The 8,784-nt window shown below is 31.7% G+C and overlaps 1 pseudogene; it reads left to right on the forward strand.

Annotated features, from left to right (window-relative positions):
- The first annotated feature begins 2,247 nt into the window (after window positions 1-2,247).
- LOC141641872 (uncharacterized) lies at window positions 2,248-8,474 on the forward strand (annotated as a pseudogene).
- Window positions 8,475-8,784: the final 310 nt, after the last annotated feature.

The raw sequence follows: 8,784 nt of genomic DNA on the forward strand, positions 1-8,784 counted from the left end.
TAGAATCTTACGATTCTACGATCCGATTCTACCGATTCAATCCTACCCTCCCCATCGATCCAAAGTAGAATCCCGATCCTGACAACATTGACTGTAGAAGAGAAGCTTGGAAGAAGAAGGTAGATAATATTTCTTTTAAAAGAATTGTTTTATTAATGTTTTGTTATGTTGATAGAATGATGATATAGTATTATGGCTTACGAAAGTGTAATCAGCATCAGTAATATTATACGTTACTTTGATTATTTATCTGCCTTACTTAACTCATTCATTGCATTATTACAACTTACAAGAATCGTTGATGATAAGCGCTTAACTTTTGTTTGTCTTAAACCACAAGAGTTACGGATACTAGAGAATACTTGAAGCGATATTAGAATCCCCAACTTTCGCAAAATACTTAAGAGAGATACATTATTATTAGATAAATTTTGTCATTGTAGTAGTACCAAACTTCTACCGTGGTTTATATTTATTGCCAATAGTATTTAATTGAGTTGGATTTGTATTCTTATCTCTATATAAAAGAAATACGAAACTTTTTATTTAATTAATTAATCAACAATTCAACTTCAACTGTAAGTAGCTAATTATCAGTCATGTTGCTAATTGCTGCTCTTTTTATACAGAGTATTATATGTACGTAGATGTGTATATAAGACAAATATGTTATTTTTTCTTATACATACCGGTTTTGTTTTGTTTTAATTACATAATCTGTCATAAACTTAAAACTAATTTAACCGTCCTGTTATTTTTTTCTTATACACATACCGATTTTGTTTTGTTTTAACTACATAACTTGTCTTAAAATTAAAATTAATTTAACCGTCTTAAATAACAATTTGTGATAAACAATATACCATCATATCCAGAATTGTGGGGTAAAGCCTAAATGATATTAGTGGCTAACTAATTCTACTAAAAAAAATGGATCAAGCTATGAATTAGCTAGATTTACGTATATCCCTTTTGGTGGAGTATAATTGGAACACTTTGGAACACTTTTACGGTTAGTAATGAAATCATGTGTATAAGTTTAACACTCTTCAAATCATATAAACCCGAATAAATATTTTCGGATAACTTATGTAAGTTGGTTAAACTCCTTATAATTAAAGCTGAGCCAAATATAGGTTTGATTCATTAAGAATTAGGTCATGTTCTTTTGGACTTAATTTCAGTTTATTTTGTTCAGTTTAACTTTATTAAGTTCAGTCTCATTTCAGTTCAATTCTTTTCGGCCGAAAAGAACAAGGTCTTAATTTATACTCATATGTTAAAAGATGGGGTCAACTAAAGCAGTTCAGTTCAATTCTTTTCGGCCGAAAAGAACAGGGTCTTAGTTTATACCCATATGTTAAAAGATGGGGTCAACTAAAGCATATGTAGTCATCATATTACTGAATTATAAATCGTACGATATTACAAATTGGCCCGTGCATCGCACGGGCATTAAATCTAGTATATATATAAAAGAGGCTTTTTTCAGGCAATTTTAGAGACTCCACGCTTTCTTAAACACTCGAGTCAAAATAATAAATATATTAATATAAAAAAATATATCACGTTAAATTCTTATTAACTAAGCTATATATTTAGGATATATTAAGATAAATATTGGATTACTATAATAATATAACTCCTGCACTTTGCATTTGATGTCTATTAAAACTCTACTGGGAAAAAACTTTTATGTCATCTATATATACCAATAAGAAAACAAGAAGTTGTATTGGTCTTTGGTTTTCCGTTCATAATCAATATATACTGTCATACTTTTTTTCTACTAAGCCGTTGTTTCGTTTTAATAGTAGTTCATCCTGCTACTCTTACGTCATATTCAATTGTTGTTTGTTCTTAATAATGATATATGTACATTGTTTTTGCCTGTGTTAAAAATTAGTGTTGATTATCTAATATAATGTTGTTACTTTATTTACATATGCTTAACTAATAGCTTGAGTTTCCGTTTTTGTAGGAAGTATTCCGTCCCGATTGAGACAAAATCAATTAGCAGCCCGCCGATTTCCAGCCGGATCATATGGGTCTAATGAGTGACGCTATGAAGGAATCGACGTGAACGTAGGTGAAACCCGATACATGGTGGAGGTGTTGATGTCCAGCGAACTAGATATAGTCCGTCAAACGACGCGATGCTCCACACTACTAGACATGATTCCTTCAATATTGATTATAGAAAAATCTAATGTCCTAAAACAAATAATAAGGCTAATGAGTGCCGCTATGAAGGAATCCCTAAAGCGTGCAGACTTGTACGTTGCGCATTGGAGACGCAACGGCTACTTACAAGCTAGATACTTTAGTCCCTACAAGCGAACGATTAACAAGGAGTCAAGTGCTAATAGCTCGACAATTGGTCACAAAGGGCTAGCCAAGAAGAGGTCATCAATGGTTGGTTTCGAAGCTGATGATTTGCCTAGAGTTGTTCCATATTATTGTAGGGATAATGGTTTTGTTAGTAGCAAGGGCGGAATTAGAGTTGGGACTGTTGGGTGTTGCTCTTCAAGGAAAATGATAAATCTGGCTAATAAGTTGCACCACCTCTCTCAGTGGTGAAATCACAAAATAATTAACGTAGTAACTAACAAAACTAATGTAGCGTGTCGTTATTGTTTATTTTATTTGAAATATGTGTTGATCTTGAAATTATCTACTCCCTCCGTTCCGGTCATATATTTACACTTCCTTTATTTCCCCCTCACAATATAAAGGAAGTGTAAACATATGACCGGAACAGAGGGAGTACAAATTTAGTTAACATTGCTTAACATGGATGTTTTGTTTATTATAGAGAAGGTAATATATGTGAAGATTACTTAAAGATATAATTAACAATCATTAATGAATTTTAATTTGTATATTTTGGAATATTTTATCACAACCGTAAAGACTCCTAATATATTTGTTTTAATAGAATTCTATTGTCTTTCATACTCTCTATTTCTATATAAGTTAAATTGATTAGAATTTAAACTATAAATAGTGTATATAAACTATGCCATGAACATCTGCCTATTAACCTTTGTATTTGGTGTTTTATACGTATTTGACAGACACAGACCATGGCCGCCTATATCCCAGTATGGAAGATGGCAATTAAAATTCAATCTTAACTTGACAAGAAAGGTGAGATTAACTATCGGGTGTGAACCGTTTATTATTTAATTATGCTACGATCATTATTTTGTTACACAGACTCACGGAGTACTAATTAAGTTTTAGAGTCCATAGTTTACCATGATATCAAAACGACGTAGAACACTGCAATATTTGCACAAACCCAAACCTTCCCAATACATTTTTTATTACTGATTGGAGTAGTTCTTAAAATTATGCGAAGATAATGAGAAGACTACTACCAATAGTAGAACACTTATCCTAAAACAACTACTCTATACTACTACTATATAATATAAATATAAATTAAAAACAATATAAGGACTGATTTGTGTGATCATAACCATGAAAAGGCAGAAATAATCAATTTTTGTTATATAACAGAGAACTCATTTATAAAAATTACTTATTTTATGACTATGGATCATAATTCTACGAGGGTGTATTATACAGTAAATTGTAATGCTCACACAATATTTCGTACATTTGAGCAAGTGGTTAAAGCGTATGATGTTGCACTATGAAAACAATGCACACTATTGCACTCATTCAGTCGGTCTTGATTAAGATTGACATTTTAGCCGTTTTAAGTTTGAAACAGGTCAAATACTATCACATGGTAGTAATAAAGATAAAACATTAGGTATTTCTTAGACAACAAATCAAAGTTATTATTTGGATTAAAAGCAAATGACTACACAAAATGGAATTGTTTAAAATTTTAATGAAAAATTATACATGGAATGAATGCCTTTGTGTTGGGATTTTTTTTTGGACAATAGTGTGTATGTTGTGGATTAATTGAGGGATAAATGATGAAAGAAGAAGAGTTACACGGAATTGACAACCCTTTGACTGTTTGACATAATTATTTGATTTAAGATTTTAAAAAAAATGAAAGATACGAAAATTTATACGGAGTACCTTATTTGAGTAATTGAAATACAACTTTTGCGTATCATTTAAAATGGTATTAAAAGGTCTAAACCATTAGAGGGAGGACAAATTTGAAATTCGTGCAACGCACGGGCACAAAATCTAGTTTGTTATCATTATAAGTCTTTTATTTGTAAAAGAAACTAGTTTTAAACCCGTGCAAAATTGCACGGGTATGTATTTGGGCCAGTATTAATGTTTTTGGATGTATATTTATTTTTGCATTTTTATTGTATTTATCTAGTTGGATGTGTATTTGTTTTTCGACTGTTAATTTATCCTGGTGTTATTATTAAAAAAATGTTTATTACAATAATTGTGAATTATTTATTTTAAAAAAATTTAATCACTTGTAAATTAAATTAAAATTTATTTGTTTTTTTAGAGTAAAAAAAAAAAATTGCTTTAAATGCTAGTTGAAGACTAAATTAACTCGGTTGCCAATCATTGTCACCTACCATTTTCGGTGTGCGTGGTTGATAGTTAAGTTGCCGAGTTTTATATTCCAAGTAAATACTCCGTCATGATTGATTTTTTAAACAAAATTTTTTGTACCATGTACTTTAAAAAAAGTATGTTGTCATGTTGTTGCTGCATGGTAAAATAATATTAACCAAAATACATGAATATTTTGTACTCCAAGTAAATACCCCGTCCAGATTTATTTTTTAAACAAAAAATATTGTACCATGTAGTTTTAAAAAATTATGTATGTAATTCATTTGCGTGTTATGTTCGATCCCGTATATAAATGTTATTCCTTCTTGAAATTATGTAATTTTATTATTATGTAATTTTGTTTTAAAAATTATGTAATTCAATTTCATTTACTCGCGTTTGTAATTCATTCTGCGTATATGTTATGAATTTTATTTACACGGAATGTATAAAATTATTTCATAATATTAAATCTTAGAATTTTTCATAATATTATTTCATAGAATTTGTTGTAAGACGGAATTTGTCGCATGTTTGAAAAGACATAAATCTGAAGAAATAAATACATTGCACGCTCACGGGTCCCGCCATAACATGAATTTCCAAAAAAAAAAAACTGCATTAATGACGTGGCGCGCTGAGGATTGAATATTGTCTTTTGTATTAATATAGATAAGATGATTGTTATTATGGTTACATTTCAGACTAAAATGCTACTCCCTCCTATTCTAGATAACTGTCCCATTGTGAAGATGGCACAAGAATTAAGAAAGTGAGTTTAGACCACACAAAACAGACAATAGGACAGTTATGTCAATAGACGGAAATGGAATTGAATTTGGACCACACAACACTTACCAAAAATGGACAATGGGACATTACTGTGAATAGACGAAAATGGACAATGAGACACTTATTTAGAATAAGAGTGAGTATCATTTTTACACAAATCACCTTATTTGTGATGTGACTATTTGAGTTCGTATATGTTCTCATTTCAAGACTCACATTTCCAATTAAGTTGGTAACATTATAATATATATTCATACGTGACCATTTTTATGCAATTTTGTTATCATTATAAGAAGAAGAGTGAGGAAGTGATCTTACTGAGCACACATCTGTTTGCATGGGGAAATCTTTTTTTTTTCCATTTCTTTATTATGTATTGTCAAATCAGATTTTAATATATTAACATACAAAATGAACCACTTGTAAGTGACGTTGTAACCATATTAACCTAATATGGTATGTATTCGTCCCGTCTGTCCCTTGTGATGGATAATGCACGTGACAAGGGAGACTAATTGAATGTTAAATGAGGCGTAAGACCAGTACAATATATGAGTGATCGAGGGGGATTCAAACACTTGATTTACTACTAGTATAAATCCCGCGCACACGCGGTATTTTAGATAGGGACATTAGAGAATTTGACAATTATCTAATTATATTTAACTTATTTTAACTCCATTTGAAATTTAAGTATAGAATAAAACTTAATATTAGTAATGTTTTATATTAAGAGATAGAAAAAAGAAGGTTCAACACTGTTACCGTATATACAATTGTTGAAACTATTTTGTGTGTATCTGTGTTGTAATAAATATATTTATGTATATATTAAATCAAAAAAATTTAAAAAATAACCAAAATTTAAATGTTCATGTTATATACAGTAGAAATAAATAGTATTAAATTAAAGTGTAAAAAAAAATTAATCGCAGATTTTTCGTTTTAGAAGTAAAAACAACATATCAATGCATATTAAATCAAAAAAATTTAAAAAATAACCAAAATTTAAATGTTCAAGTTGTATATAGTAGAAATAGATAGTATTAAATTAAAGTGTAAAAAAAAAAATTATTCGCAATTTTTTCGTTTTAGAAGTAAAAACAACATATCAATGCTCTTATCTTGTAGTAGGTTAGTTATTGTATATAATTAATCAGTGTTGGCCCAGTTGTAGACATATAAATGTGTAAATTGAATAGAATTATATGGAATTAAGCAGCTTGATCCAATTGTAGATAAAATATAATGAAGCCCAAATATAGAATATTCATTTAGGTGGGAAAATATTAGAGCTTTCTTATTCTCTTAGTTTAGTGGGGATGTTACTCCCACATTTCACTTTGGTTAATGAGACGAGACAGCTCGGGAGAAACTCGAGATCGGCTCGGCAAAAGCTCGGTCAAAGCTCGGCTCGTGCGAGATCGGCTCGAGCTCGGACTTGGCTCGAGAGCTTAACGAGTCAAGCCGAGCAAACGCTGGCTCGGCTCGAAAAGCTCGTGAGCAGCTCGAACTTATGTGATTATATAAGATATTGCTCATATTGTATAAAAATATTTTATCATGATTATATCTTTGTATCACGTATATCAAATGTCTCACTGATTTGTCAAATATTTTACATTTAACCTTCGAGTCTTGTTATTGAAAATATCGGAAGAAAAATAAAATAAAAAAATTAACCATTATATATAGGCTCGATTTGAGCTCGAGTTTGGCTCGAGCTCGCGTTAAAGCTCGCAAGCTTGATATCGAGCACATTTTCTACAAGCTCGGGTAAGCTCGAGATCAGCTCAAGATCGAGTTTTAGTTCTCGAGCACAAGCCGAGCAAAGCCAAGCTCGGGCTCAGCTCGGCTCGTTAGCACCCCCTAGACACGACACGATACTTTGATACTTCCTTTTAAACCTAAAATTGTGAAAAATTAGCCGTATCGGACACTGTAACACTGTGTCGTGTCCGACACTTGAAGCTGCTGAGTCTGTGTAACTTAGGTGACCTATTGTCACGATCCTTCGTCTTAACCCTTTGATTAAGACGTCTTCGGTAGAAAAAAGACATGCATTTTTTAAACAGCAAACTAACAGAACTGTAATTTCCTGTGCTTGCAGGGTGTTTCACTTTCATGTGATCTTCTGAATGACTTTTGGTCATGTCACAGATTTAACATTGGACTTCTTCATGACAATTCCCTCACATGTGCTGAAAACCCAGAATTTAAGCCACAATTATTTGAGTTTAAACATCTCAAATCTCTATCTTTCTACAATTGTTTTTCTTCACAGAAGTTAATTACATTGCCTACTGATAAATGGGCAAATCTGGGTTCAACCTTAGAGTCACTAGAATTCCGGTCGAACCCGAGTCTCATTGGTGAACTACCTTCTACATTCGGTGATCTCGAAATGCTTCAGTCTTTGGTGATCATTGAAAATGGATTTTCAGGCAATTTGCCGTCAAAAATTGGGAATTTAAGACAGTTGAAGAGATTAGTCCTGTCTGAGAATAAATTTACGGGTCGAATTATCGACAACCTTGGCAGTCTTACTGAGCTTTTAATCCTAGATTTGAGCAGAAATTCCTTATCTAGGCACATTCCATTTTCAATTGGGTATCTAAAATCGCTCCTGAAACTTGATTTAAGCAACAATTTGTTGATGGGTAATATTCCTGAACAAATTGGGAACTTAAAGAACCTAACTTTATTGGATCTTCGGAACAATAATATATCGGGTTGATGATGAAATCAATTGAAGAAATGAGCTCGATACAAGAGTTAGTATTATCTAACAATCAAATTGGGGGTGAAATTACAAAAATCAATTGGGAAAAGATGCAAAATTTGATGATTTTGGACCTTTCTAATGTTGGTTTTCATGTTCGAGTTTTTTATGATGATTTTATTATGGAATTTTATTTATTAGATAGGTTGGTCTAGGACTTTCGTTGGCTGTAGAAAAATCAAAACAAATGTTTTCGGGAAAACCGTCTCGCCTTCTCAAATTTAGACTTCTCATAACTTTTTTTTCATTTCAACCCTATTTTAATCGATTGTGAGAGACGGCTCTAAACAAGAACTTGAGTTTCTGGAAAAGTAATGTGTAAAAGTGTGGCTTTATATATTTCACTATCATGTTATTTAATTGATGGAGCAAAACATTTATTCTCCAGCTGTACAGTGCACAGCTCAACTCAGATAGGTGCCGAAATTGCCAACTTCCTGCATTGTTGATGAGTAGTGCAATAATAGTATAATACCTTCTTAATTTGACAGTGTCTTTATTAATAATCATCTGTCATTTGATGAAAATTGAGTGCATCTTCTCCAATATATCATGAAAGGAGTTTTGTAAGAGCTACAGTTTTCATGGGGTCTGGGGGTTGCCTAGGGGTCGAGACATGGCTGGTCATGTCACTAAACAATGCTCTATTTTTTGCTGTTGCAGCAAACTTTTGCTAGTACCGTGCAAGTTTTATA

Source organism: Silene latifolia, chromosome 2 (genome assembly GCF_048544455.1).
Source record: "Silene latifolia isolate original U9 population chromosome 2, ASM4854445v1, whole genome shotgun sequence".
Lineage (NCBI taxonomy): Eukaryota > Viridiplantae > Streptophyta > Magnoliopsida > Caryophyllales > Caryophyllaceae > Silene > Silene latifolia.